Raw genomic sequence first — 14,216 nt, 5'->3', positions numbered from 1 at the left:
TCCAATAAATGCTTTTAAATAACCAAAATATAATAGATGCAAGAGACATTCTGGTAATCAAAATTCTCTCTCTTCTTCCCTCCCTCCCTCCCTCCCTCCCTCCCTCCTTCCCTCCCTCCCTCCCTCCCTCCCCCTCTCTCTCTCTCTCTCTCTCACACACACACACACACACACACAAACACACACATTTCTCTCTCTCTCTGTCTCTTTCTCTCTGTCTGTCTGTCTGTGTGTGTGTGTGTGTGTGTGTGTCGTGTCCCGCTCCAGGCACAGCAGGATGCTTCAAACTGCTATCCAATATTCTGTCAAACTGTTTAGTCCAATTTCAGGGCAATTCAAGTCAAGACCCCTTTAGTACAGCTTTCTCTGTAATTTCTTTTACAAACACATATGGTATTGTTCAAGAAATTTTAAAAGTTTGGGAGTAATTAATATTCCCATGGGGTAAGAGAAGAGTGCAATCCCTTTGAAGCTTCAAAAACATTTCTCTTGATTCTTTTAAAAAGAAAGAGACAGCAAGAGAAAGGGAACTAGGAACAGCGAGGGAGAGGGGGAAATCACTTGTATTTACATGGTACTTTATAAAAAAGCCTTTTTTCCTTCCCTTCCCTTTCATGCTCTAAATCCCTCCTCCCATCCCCGGCCTTAAACACACACACCAAGAGAAATCACCTATTAACATGCAGGGGTATGAATGCTATTTGTGGCATTCTGTCACTATACATTGTGTACCGCCCCAATCTGAAAGCAGGATTTTCTTTTTCTTTTTTCTATTTGCAGAACATGCATTCCAGACCTATTATGTGTATAAACAATAGCATATGTAATTACCTTTCCAGGGTGGCAATTACTCTTCAGATTCAATGGCAAGAGTTAAAGTAAAACTGCTCCTTTCCTATTGCTCACAAACCTGCCTACTTTTATGGATCAAATCTTGGTTATCAGTAGCAGAGGACAAGCCCTATCAATTCAGTTCTTCTATGGTGCTTGGAAGGAGGAGCTGCAGACCACAGACTTTGGGATTTCAAACATGCTCATTTCAAGTTTTGCCTTTGCATCAGCTGTACCACATCATCCAATCTATGAAAAAGAAAAAAAAGACAACTTTCACTAGAAAGACTGTTCTCAGCAATTATGGAACATGAGAATAGCATGCCAAATGGTATGGCAACTATATAAAATGCTAAAAAGCATGTAAAATTGCTTGACTTTCTTCATGTTATCAGTTTGCTGAATCAGAGAAATTGCATTTCTTCTCCCCGATATTTTTCACAATAGTTCATGTGGCTTGTATGGTTGTTCCAATGAAGCTCCAGCTTTCATCAATTAATCAGCATAATTAATCAATCAATCAATCTTTTAAAGACATTTTTAAAATGTGTGTACAGTTGATGAAAAAAAGATCAGATGTCACTTAGATTGAGGTCATATGCAATAGGAGTGTAGGAAATGTTATATACCCGTGCTGGTGAACCAATGGCATGCATGCCACAGAGGGAATGGAGAGCTCTCTCTGTAGGTATGCCAGCCGTTGCCCCAGCCCAGCTCCACTGCACATGTGCATGTGCCTCCCACCGGCTAGCTAGTGTTAAGGTCTCTGCTGCACATGCATGGTGGTGGATGCATGTGTGGATGCATGTGCGCATGGCAGGGGTGTATATGGGGAGTGGTCGCATTGTATGGGGGGGCTGTGCAGTGCCCGCATACCCCATTTTGGCTTCCAGGTTGGTGCAGGACACCTTTCAGGCCCAAAATGGGGTCCAGGAGGGATATGAGGCCTCCTTGCACCTTGTTTTGAGCCTAGAAAACCTCTTGCACCAACCTGGAAGCCAAAAATGGGTGAGGGGGGGTCACATGCGCTGGGGGCAGTCACGTGCACGTATTGGGGGCAGGGCACACACAGGAGTCAAGCATGCATGCACAGGGGTGCGGGGCACACAGGGGGTCATGCATGAATTGCATTATGGATTTGGACACGCAATGACAAAAAGATTAGCATCACTGTTATATACTCTTTTTGTTTCTATTTTCCACTCAAAATAATGTATTAAAGTTATATACAACTCTGGGTGGCTTACAATCATTAAAACTTTGAAAAACAAAGAACAATAGGGAAACAATGCCCACATAAAAACAGTGAAAGACAGTACTTGATCTTTTTAAAGGACCTCATTTAAAAGCTCAGGATTTAACTGATTTGAAATATATATTCTATTCACCAACTTCTTTGAAAAAATACTGCGTGTTTAATAATATGCAACAGTAAAATGATTTTTTAAGTATGTACGTATATAATAAACATATCAAGTTTAAAGACATTAAAGAAATTTTTCAGAGATGACATAATCTAGAAGGAATGAAGAGCAGTTACTGTACTGTTGTAATCCCATCTCATTTCAAACTGGAATATTATAGATTTTGAAGGAACCACTAAGAGCACTGTAATACAGTTGCTTGGAAAGTTACCATTGAAAAGCATCCAAAACAGAAATGTTGGGCACTAATACTATTGACTCTGAATGAATATAACTTCACACAAGTTTTGAAGAAATATTTAATAAGTCCTGATCTAATTACTCACTTTATTCAAATTCCTGGATTTAGTCTTAGTTACCATTTAGGCGCTGTTTATTTGTTGCTGTTTGTTGTTAGTATTATTATTTGCAACGCTGCTACATAGAAAGTTTTCACTCTTTAATAATGATTTTAAAAAATTATAACTTAGAAAGTTGATTCAGGAATTCTGAATCAGTAATCAGTAATTCAGTAAAATTCAGAAAGTTGTTCATTGTTGAATTTTCCCTCTTTCAAAATAATCAAAATAATCAAAACCCAGATTCTCCTTTATCAGACTAAATGTATGCCCAAATAGAATAAACCTTACTTTAGCTAAAGATCATAGTACACAAGGCATGGTAATAGCAAGATAAACGGCTATATGGTAGCCTTTCCTTTGCAACATAGAAACATAGAGCATCCCTTCAGATAGAATCATTGAGGATGAGATGGAACATGTCTAGTTCTATGACTCATCAGCATTCATTGTAGCCTTTTTATGTCATTTCTTCAAGGAAACTGAAATATATTTGAGGCTCAGCATTTTCAGAACTGGTAAATACAAGGGAAACCTATTACATAGTACATCTTCTACAAGGCATGTCATAATCAATTATAACTCAATTACATTTGAATAAATGGTTTACATATTTATGGACATGACTTAATCACTCATCACTTGATTACTCAAGATTTGATAACTACCAGAAGATGAAAACTATAACTGAGAAAAGCCATGTGTTTCAATTGACAGAACTAGATGATGTCCTTATTCTGCCAGAGATGATAAACTTATGATGGGTACATGTCATTGAAACCCAGTTATAAATAAATGAGCAGACATGTGAGAATTGACTGGTTTTAAAACATCATCATTTAGAAAGGGCCATAGGCCTAATTACTCTCTAGTCATACATACATACATACATACATACATACATACATACATACATACATACATACATACCCATACCCATACCCATACCCATACCCATACCCATACCCATACCCATACCCATACCCATACCCATACCCATACCCATACCCATACCCATACCCAGATAGATAGATAGATAGATAGATAGATAGATAGATAGATAGATAGATAGATAGATAGATAGATAGATAGATAGATATGGCAAATACCACTCACTTATCACAAAATCTCCAGAACCGTAAAGCCTACAAACTTGAAATTTGGCATGTATGTTCCTCTTGGCTTCTAGGTGCTCACTAAGAAAGGATTTTTTCAAATGATCATCAGATAATTAGTATTTCTTATACAGTAATTAACACGCTCTGATGCTGAGTTCTACTCCCCCTCCTCACCTGAAAAGAACTTTGTTTCAACTGCCAGTTGCTTTATATTAACACACTCTGATGTTAAAGAGTTAGAATGCTACTCCCCCTACACACCTGAAAAGAACTCTGTTCCAACTGCCAGTTGCCTCACATTCAGTTATCTCAGTTCAAACTTGCAGACATTCCACTCCTTCACTTAGGAGTGATCTGGGGCTCCTTGCACTACTAAAAGTCAGCATCTCACCAAAATGTCTATGCCTTCCACCTATGGAACTGCTTCTGGATTCAAGGCATCAGGAGCAATATTCCCTTCTGTGTTTCAATCACCGACCACCACTGAGCCAACAGATTGTGAACCGAATTTCTCTTCCATAGCCTGATCACATAGTTTCATCTCAAAGCACGGGTATCCAGCTAGTTCTGTATATTTGCTTGCTTGGTCTGGGGAAAGGTTTGGGGAGGACTGCTGCTGTTTTATTAAATATGTTTAATTTCACCTTAACTGTGATTTTGTTCATATACTTCAGGTTTAAATTATTTAATTCTATTCTTACTGTTGTTATTTAAGCTTCCAGTTTCCATTTTGAGAAAAGAGGGGTACATGTTTTAGATTCACCTATTTTCTTCAGCAATTGCTGATAAGCTTTCAGAACAGGATATATTCGAACTGAACAACACAGAAGCATAGAAGTATACAGAAGCTTTGTTCTTCCAAAATTTTTACTTAAGCTATGTTTATCAAAAAATCTTACAATGACTCCTTATTTGTACTTTCTTTCTTGGAAGCCTGGATCCAAAGAAACTATGCAAAGCTGCTGGACAATTATCTGTCTGCCTTTAACAATTTTAATGATATAAATGAATAATTAAAATAAAGAATAAACTATCTTTATTGGTTTATTTTTCTGAACCATTGCTCAGAAACGCAACATTAAAATCCCTATTCAATAATAAAGTTGCTAGGTAGGTCATTCAAACTGTTCATCTACTCCAGAAGATGTTCTGAGAATATAACGAGGTAGGAGGAAGGGGAAACTATTGATTCCTAGTGCTCCTTCGAGGAAATAATAAAAATGTAATAAATAAAATATTTACATGTGATTGAAGCATTGGATTAACTCACCAAAAGATAACAATTTCATGTACAATTTGTCATGAAAATTGAACAGAAAGGGTTTAAGTACATTCCCCCAAAAGATCAAAAAGATAGCTAATAGAGAAAAAATTATTTCAATAAAGTAATCGGTTAGTTCATCTCATTCAGATGAATTCAATAAACAAAAGGGGCATGAGTAACCAACATTTCAGATTGAAACTTCAGTTTCTTTTATCTTGTCTGGGAAGTAGCATTTCTATTGAAGCTTGACTTTGTTGCTTTATCTACCAGCTTTCCCAAAATTAGTGGGAAGCTCCTACTTCAGTTCTGTTTCATGACTGCTGTTATACTTGAGCTGTACTTTGCTAAGTGTGGAGGCTTGCATGGTGCTGATTATCATGCAAATGAGTTTTCTCCGCTGGCTCCAAAGAGGCTCCCAGCTTTGCTACCCTCATTGATCCTTTCATTGTCATAGAGATAAGGCTAACCCATCTCTTCTGACACCAGAAGCTACAAAAATAGGTTCCCGTGACAGTGATTGGAGGGAGGAAATGAATCTTTCATGTACAACAGAAATATAGTTTGATTTAAGAAAAGAAAATAACCATGTGTAATTGGGCTTCTGTCACTGTAAATTTTAATGGTAATCGTAATACTGTGGCTTCTGGAACCCTAAATTACAGCTTTCAGTGGCTTCCTACTGAATCTCTCTATTATTCGTCATAATGGCTTTCTCAAAGCATGTGCACCATGACATTGATATCACAATCCATGTCTACATTTTAAATTGACTCTAGGACTGGAAGGTATTGCCCTTACATGATTTGTATCCTGTCACCAAATACCAGAAGAACTAAAGGAAGGTTGTCATTTTTTAGAGATGTAGCCACCTGCTTCTCAAAGCAGTGCTGTAGGTGAACTATTTTATGCTGATCCTCAAAAGAAACTAGAAAGATTTTGCTATGGAATGGTTAACCTATGAAATTTAGCTGCACAAGTTGGGATAATAGCACTAGTTAGTTGACTTTAATTCATCATTAGCTTAAATTGTTGAGTATACAGTTCCTTGTGATTACCAGCTATGGTCTCCCAATTCCAATTTCAGAAGCATATCTCACAATACAAGGTGCTGGAAAATAATAGTGCAGCTCTCCTATTTTCCTTATTACCTCCTTGGGATTTTGTACACGTCTTGGCCATTGTGGAAACTACATTTGTTTTAATTCATTCATGTAAAAAAATTCCATCACTGATATCCAATTCTTAAGTTTCCTCCAGATTAATTTGACTGATGCAATAATGTATCATTTTACCAGTAAGATATTAATCATTAATTTGCAAAAGGCACATAGATATACATCCAAACCATATCTGTTTCCACGTCATCCATACATCCCTATATCACTCATCCATATATCAGTAGTTTGTAACTTCTCATCCCTCTCTTTTTCAAGGCTCATCAGTGCTATGTAACCAAAGCTCTTTCTTGTGGACCAGGAGTGTCAAACACACGTCGTCATGGTGGCATCATGTTACTTTTTTGCCCTTTGTTAAATCGGGCATGGGCGTGGCCAGCATGTGATGCATCTGGCCCGTGGGCCGGGAGTTTGACACAAAATATGTACAAAACATTCACCCTTTCTGCAGAAATGTATTATGCAGTTTGATATTTATGCTTTCTTTCTCCATGATTAAACCAACTCAGTGTACTGGTTGTTCCCTTTTGTATTCCGTCCACATTCAGATTATATGTAGTGCCAATCTAGATCATTACTCTAGACCCATGATGGCAAACCTATGGCACGCGTGCCACAGGTGGCATGCAGAGCCATTTGTCAGGGTACGTGAGGCATTGCCCTGTCAGCTCCAGCTAGCATGCGTGTGCTGGCCAGCTGACTTTGGCATTCTTTTGAGGCCATTTTTTGCCCTCCAGAGACTTCCCTGAAGCACAAAAACCAACCCTGCGGCCAAACCAGAAGTTTGAGAACAGACTTCTGGTTTGGCCGTAGTACCATTTTTTGCCTTCTGGAGCCTGCAGGAGGCTGCCCTGGCCCTATGAGCAAACAGGAAGTGACTTTCAGTTTGGCCGTAGGGGTGTTTCTCGCCATCCGGAGCCTTCAGGGAAGCCTCCTGGAGGCTCCAGAGGGCGAAAAATGGCCCTATGAGCAAACCAAAAATCGGCTCCCAAACTTCTGGTGTCTCTGTAGGGCCAGTTTTTCGTGCTCTGGAGGCTTTAGGGAAGCTCCTGAAGCCTCTGGATGGCCTCCGGGGGATGGGGGGCTATTTTTATCCTCCCCACGCTACTAGAAAGCCTTTGGAGCCTAGGGAGGGCGAAAAAGTGTGCCAAAAGCGGGGGGAGTGCTGGTCGCACACGCATGTACACAGAGGGTGGAAGCATGCACATGTGTGGCACACCTGTGCATGACTTTCCTGTGCTCCCCCTGCTTTTGGCACGTAAACCATAAAAGGGTTGCATTACTGCTCTAGAAAATGAACAATAATCAGTTCTCAGTCACCATTAAACAGTGTAATTTACTAGACTGTTACACTTTTCTACATGTCCATGTAAGAAATATTATGTGTACTCATAAAAGGAACATGGTTATGTACCGCATTTTGTATTTTAACTATGTATTAGATAAAGTCATATACAATATATGCATTTTAAGACATAATAGATTTGTCTGTGTGGAATGTATAATATGGTCCAATATCCAGTTAAAAGGCAATAAAATCAAGAAGTTAATTTTTCTTAAACTATCCTATGTACATAAGTTTAAAACACATGTCCAGGCTAAATGTAGTGTATTCTTCACATTTAAAAAAAAGAAAAAGTCCTCATATTGTCATAGCACAGCTTCTTTCTTTCTAATATGTTGGGAAGGGATATATTTCATATATCCAATAATTCTTCTGTTCAACTCTGTAGAGAATGCAACTGTCTATTAGTATGCTACAAAATAGATCTCTGTACTAAGAACATGGTCCAACACCGACTCTGTGGTGCAGATACTACAGTTATGGAATTCCATGGTCATACGGAGGAAGGCATTTTCCACCTTTATATCTTTCCTATATATAAATAGATATTACTGGATGCAAACCAATACCAGTGTGATAGCATAAATTTTGTCATATTACTGTGTAAGGATTGTTAGCACGTTTCATAACAAAATCTGAATCAACAGTTGAATTTTGCTGATAGAACTTTTTCATCAGCAGAAGTGAAAGGAAGAGTTTCTTCTTTCCCTTAAATATATGTCAATTACTAATTTATTTTCTTACGCTTGTAGTTTGCTTCAGTTTCAAAGTATTCTAAATCACCCTAAACATCTGCTATAGGGGATTAATGTGTCGTTTGGAATAGATTGAGCAATGAATGGATAGCACAATTTCATATAGGCTGGCTCAAAGTAAGACATAATAATGCAAATGGTACTCACTTTTAAGTTATGAGCTGTAGAACTAAAATATTAATTTGCATCCAACTTATAGTTCTGAGCAAAGTAGTCATATTCAAAAGTTCAGAACTAAATACAATAATTTTAATACATTTCAAGGAATGTTCAAAGTTTCTTGCCTTTTCTTTCCTTTACACCTTTTTGCAGTGCAAAACAATTACAAGTTTTATGAGATAAAAATACCGCAATTGTTTCCAACCCTAGACCACAACCAATTTTATTTAAAAATATGACAGACTTATAGTAAATAAATACCAAAAGGGACAGAAGAGTGTGCTTGTTCCAAATTACATCTGTATATTGCTACTATCCCTGCTTTTTACAAACAGCTGTTTCACATTGCAGTAAAGTTAGAACTTCATATTTTGAACCCGTACCAATTCAACCAAATTCTCAGGAAAAAGAGTGTCTTTTAAATGTATCTTTTATGAATCACAGATACTCATTCCTTGGACAGTTAAAGCTTTGCACATAGATATTTTTAACACATCACTATCTGGAAGAAATATTATTTCTTTTTCATGTTATTTAAAATGACTAAAGTCCATACTAGAGCAAATGAAGAAACTGGTGCTTTAATACTAGAAAGATATGAACTAATCATTTTTCTCTTTCTTAAATCGGATTTTACAAGTATTCTTTGAAAACAAGAAACACCAACTTATATCCAGATAATCATTCCATAAATACTATGGGTTTTCATAGCAGTCATGAGGTCTGGAATGTATGTGCTAATTACAGATCCCAATCATCTTTACCCAGTTTGCAATTAAAACTGAAATATTGTCATATAATACAATTCTAGGGTTCATTACAATATCTACCAGGCATGCTGGTTATTATTTGCATACCATAGTCGATTTTGTTTCAAAATAATTGTTTCACTTTTGGTTTTCTTATGCTTGCTGTTTTTACAGCTGGGAGTAGTTAAGATTTCTTAGTAGTATAATTAAAGAAAAAGTCCAGGAACCAAATATTTTTACATGGATACTCACATGTGCTAGACATCAGCAGAAAGCAGTGATAATTAGAAGATACATACTGTAGGTTATGAAAAATCACATGATATTATCTCCTTACTATCACAGGATGTAGTATATATTTTAATCCGTACAGTTTTAGAAGTATGGGCTAATAGACAAAAAAAGAATGCAAATTTAGGAAGAACATTGAATTATTCAGTAGCATGTTATGTGATTAGATCTGATTGGTTCCTTACTAAGATAATGCCCATAAAAATTATTTCCCATGGTAATTTCGGTCTCAGGATGAAAATGGGGATGAGGGAGGTTTTGATGTCCATTAAATGGCAAGAACAAGGCTTACTTGAGCTAATAATATCATGGTTGCACAGAATGATTGATGGACTTTAAAAAGGCCCTGATTGGTTTCATCTTTCTCCAGATTTTATTACTTACTTGTTCATAGTCATGTACAATCACTGAAGCCAAGAGACAGAGGAAACAAGTATTTGATGTATGACATATTTTTCACAGCTGTGTTTATTCTTAAAATGCATGTATAAAGCGCGCGGACACACACACACACACACACACACACGCACACATACAATGATTAAGTGGTTTGAGAGCTAAGCAAATACGTTGCTGTCTGCTATCCCACAAATATATCAAAATTAACAATTCCTTCTACAAATATGACTCTTTTAATTACAAATTAAATGTATAATGAAGCTTCTCAAACTTTTGATCTCCTATTTGTTCTTAGAACTTATCATTTTATAATTGCAGTCTGTCAGTTTATGAGGTTGATTTAAAAAAGGGATACAGTGAAGAATTTAATTTATCTCACTGAGCCATATATGTGAGAGTGTTTTGAAGCTACTTGTGTGCTTTATATCAAAGAGGATATCTTTGCTGGAAACATTTTCATCATTATGCATGCAGGCACAACAAAAAGTTGGACTGGTCTAGATTAAAAAGTGTTGGACAGAATCTTGAAAGGGTCACCAAATAATTCTGTGCTATGAGTAGTTATTGTATGCAGATTCATCATCTCTCTTTTTTCTGTGAAAAAGTCAAACTAGAAATCAGATACTCGCAGCTTGAATTCAGCTCCTGTTGTCAATTTCATGCTTGGGAAGGCATGGATGGAGGAAAAAGACCATGTCTCCACATTCCTGTGCTGATGGTGAGCAAAGTTCTTGTCCAGAGGTCTCCTTCGTTGTGATGCGTTTATCTCCTGTAGAGCTATATGCTTTCTGTTTTGACAATTTAAACACTATTTCGAGATTGTTTTACAGTTCTTGGCAATTAATTTCTGCAGTCAATAGTATTCTTAAACTGGGCAACTCCCTTGGAACCAGGAGAAACAACAGAAAAGGGCTGTGCAAGTGAACAAGCAAGACAATTCATTAGACAATTCTTCAGCAGCTCTAAAGAGGGGGGGAGGATGTCAGCCCCTGCTTCTATGCTTCAATACTAATGAGAGTCATTGCATATTCATAACTCTAAATACAGTCAGCTGCTTATAAAAACTTTTGTCATTGAGGCTTCATCACAAGAGCAAAGCATTGCACTCTTCGTGTTGTGGCACTTCCACCAAGAGAGTGCGAGAGCAAGATTGATTGTTTTGCAACGCTCCTTGACAGGGAACTAAGAGATACTGCCCCCAGGGTCCAGGAACTAAGCTTAGTTTGATTACAAGGCTCAAAGTAATCAAAGAAACAAAAGAGGATGAAAAAGTGGATTTTTTAAAAAAGATAAAGGAAGACTCTAAAGATATAGCTTTCCTTATTGAGTGTTCAGAGTAATTATCTGCCAGCAGTTTAAAACAGTTCATATCAATTTTTATCACAGAGGAAGAAGAGCAGTGATCTCCAGCAAACTTGTTCCCATGTTATGCGTGCAGTGCAGCATGTCTTCACTGATAAAATCTCTAAAAGCAGATGAAACTTCCCATCAATATCAATAGCAAAGATTAGGAAACTTAACCTGTCAGATATTAAAATCACTTCTGCCAGTACTGTGCTGCCCAGAACTCTTTCGTGGCAAGTTTATTATCCTTTCTTGTCAATTCCTTCTTTTGTGATGTGTCTGAATCTTCATTAATTTTTTTTTAAAAAAATCTTTACCCACCTTCTAGTAAAATCCTGAATGTTTTTATAAATACTTCGGCACATTCACCTACACACACAATCACACACAGAGAGAAAATTACTGACCTTACAATACCTGTCTGTTGGAGCAGCTCTTAGCATCCCCTGGAGTTAAAGAAGGAAAGCATCTCTTTCAGTGCCCACTTTGAAAAAAGGCCTTGAGCATTTTCTCACTCATAATGATGTCTTCAGCTGGAATGCCAGCACACTTCCACATCTCCTTGACAGGCGAGCAGACTACAGGGTATCTACAAAATTAAAATAGAAGGGAATGTTAAAAGCAAGGTTTGCAGTTCTTATTATATGCTGGCTTTTTGTAATTTTTGTATTTAAAAAAAGGTCATTTCCAAATGAAACCACTAATACATGCAAATCAAAGTTCTCCGTTACTCAATAAAATATATTTTAATATAAAATATTAAAGGAGGGAAGGACAAAATCTTAGCTATTAAATATCTTAAAGGTATTTTACTTTAAAAATGTCTTACATGTTTGACTAATTATCTGTAGATATTATATGTGGCAAGATTTTAAATTATCTGTGATATCTGTCTGATTGCAGTAAAACATGAAAACCTTGACTTTTGCCAAGTTAGATAAATTTATTTTCCATGAATGACATGCTTTTAAGTAGGAACCAGGCAGGCTGCCAGCTTTCCAACTCCACAATGTTTGCAAAGGCCATATTTTCAACGATTTGTCTGAGATCAATGAGTGGCACTTCAGAAATTTAGAAAGGTTTCCCAGTAAATATCTTTCTCTGCAGATGCTGCATCAGACTGTTGATATTCTCTGCAAAACAGCATAGGCAGGTTTGAAACCCATGACTTTTCAAAACGATTGGCAGTGGCATTCTATATATTAAATCTCATCCCATATGAAACATTTCTATAAAAAAATAGTAAATCTCTTTTGAACATAAATTCATGCAGCAGTTTAAGATTTTTAACAGGACTGAAATAAATGTTTCCCACAAAGCTATCGGAATTGAATAGATTTCAGAAATGCTTTTTGTTCCCAAAGGTTTCTACTAACATAAGGAAGGTCATGGTCAGATCTTGCCACATGAGAAGTGTAAAATATCAAGGCCTTTTCTCAGAAATCTTTAAGTCCTGCAGAAAACTTCTTGTCCTGCTCTGCCCTGAACTCTATATCTTATCCTCTTTAAAATATACTGTGATGACTATCCAAATAAGCCTCTTTTCTGCAGAACATGGCATGCATCTCTCATCCTGATCCATGGAAGTCATCAATGCAACAAAGAGTGATTGTCTTGAACAGCACTAAGATTTTATTTTATTTATTATTTTGTGCCCTTGTCTGTATTGACTACTGGTGACTGCCTGGACAGGTTTCCTGCAGTTTTCTTGGCAAGGTTTTCAATAAAGGCTTGCTATTACTTTCTCCTTAAGGCTGAGAAAGAGCAACTGTCCCAAGGTCACCAGGTTAGTTTTATGTCCAAGCTGATCTACAGCTCCAGTTTTTAACCACTACACTAAACTGGCACTCACTAAGAACAAGCAAAATATAACCCAATATAAAAGGGGGTTTATTTTTATACTGACTTAAAAGGCTGCATTGTATTGAATGAGTCTATCCAGTTTTCTGGGCAACATTTTCAGAAGATGTTTACAATTGCCTCCTCCTACAACCATTGGTGACAACTCAGAGTGTCTTCCCCTTGTTCTTATGCTTTCTTTTATGGTATGGATCTGATTAAGTGTAACATGCAATTTGCTTCTATGAAAAATAAAGCAAATCAGCTTTAACAAAAACAGTTATTGAATTACAGGCAAACTGAAAATATAAATTTCATTATTAAAATGAGATTTAAAATTCTAAGAAAGGGCATTTCCACATTGCCAACATTCCTACTCCTCAATTCTTTAATAGCAACTAAGAAATTGTGAGTCAATCAGTGCTCCCTCCAGCTGTCAATAGTGCAGAAAATAGCGTTCAAAGAATGTTCTGCTCCTTTTCAAGTTTCATAGTTTAATGAAAATAAGGACTAGGGGTGACATGATAGCAGTGTTCCAATATCTAAGTGGTTTCCACAACGAAGAAGGAGTCAACCTATTCGCTAAAGCACGTGAAGACAGGATAAGAAGCAATGAATGGAAACTAATCAAGGAGAACCAACCTAGAACTAAGGAGAAATTTCCTGACAGTTAGAACAATTAATCAGTGGAACAACTTGCTGCCAGAAATTGTGAATGCTCCAATACTGGAAGTTTAAGAAGGGATTGAACAACCATTTGTCTAAAATAATACAGGGTTTCCTCCCTGGGCAGAAAGTTGGATAGAAGATTTCCAAGGTCCCTCACAACTCTGTTATTGTAAGCTAAAGTTGAATGCTATATGATATTGCATAACGTTTCTATCCATATATCTATCTATATCTATTGCTATATCATCTATATCTATGCACAACAGATTCAATAACTGTAATAATGGAAAATATTACTTTTTTTACTTCTTTTTCACTTATTTACTATAAACTTAATAGTATATGACACTCTTATCAGGGGAGGGAGAAAATTGCAATGATACCCAATGTGCATAAAAACCATGAAAATGTCAGTGACAACCAAAATTATTCTTCCTCTTTCCTTTCCAATGCCTTTTGTATTTACTTTAGAACATATTAGTAGGTTCTCAGAAAACTACAATAAAATAGATATAG

General features: G+C 36.8%; 1 long non-coding RNA gene across 1 annotated transcript in view; it reads right to left on the bottom strand.

Annotated features, from left to right (window-relative positions):
- Window positions 1–202: 202 nt before the first annotated feature.
- LOC116506639 overlaps window positions 203–14,216 on the bottom strand; it is a 28,529-nt gene continuing 14,515 nt past the window's right edge. The window contains exons 6-7 of the long non-coding RNA XR_004255056.1: window positions 11,600–11,781; window positions 203–1,080 (exon numbers count right to left, since the gene is read on the bottom strand). This is a non-coding gene — a long non-coding RNA (uncharacterized LOC116506639). The remainder of the gene's footprint in view (window positions 1,081–11,599; window positions 11,782–14,216) is intronic.

This window comes from Thamnophis elegans, chromosome 3 (assembly GCF_009769535.1).
Source record: "Thamnophis elegans isolate rThaEle1 chromosome 3, rThaEle1.pri, whole genome shotgun sequence".
Classification (NCBI taxonomy): domain Eukaryota; kingdom Metazoa; phylum Chordata; class Lepidosauria; order Squamata; family Colubridae; genus Thamnophis; species Thamnophis elegans.
Note: the sequence above shows the minus strand (reverse complement) of the source record. Positions and strands in the feature narration are given on the sequence as shown.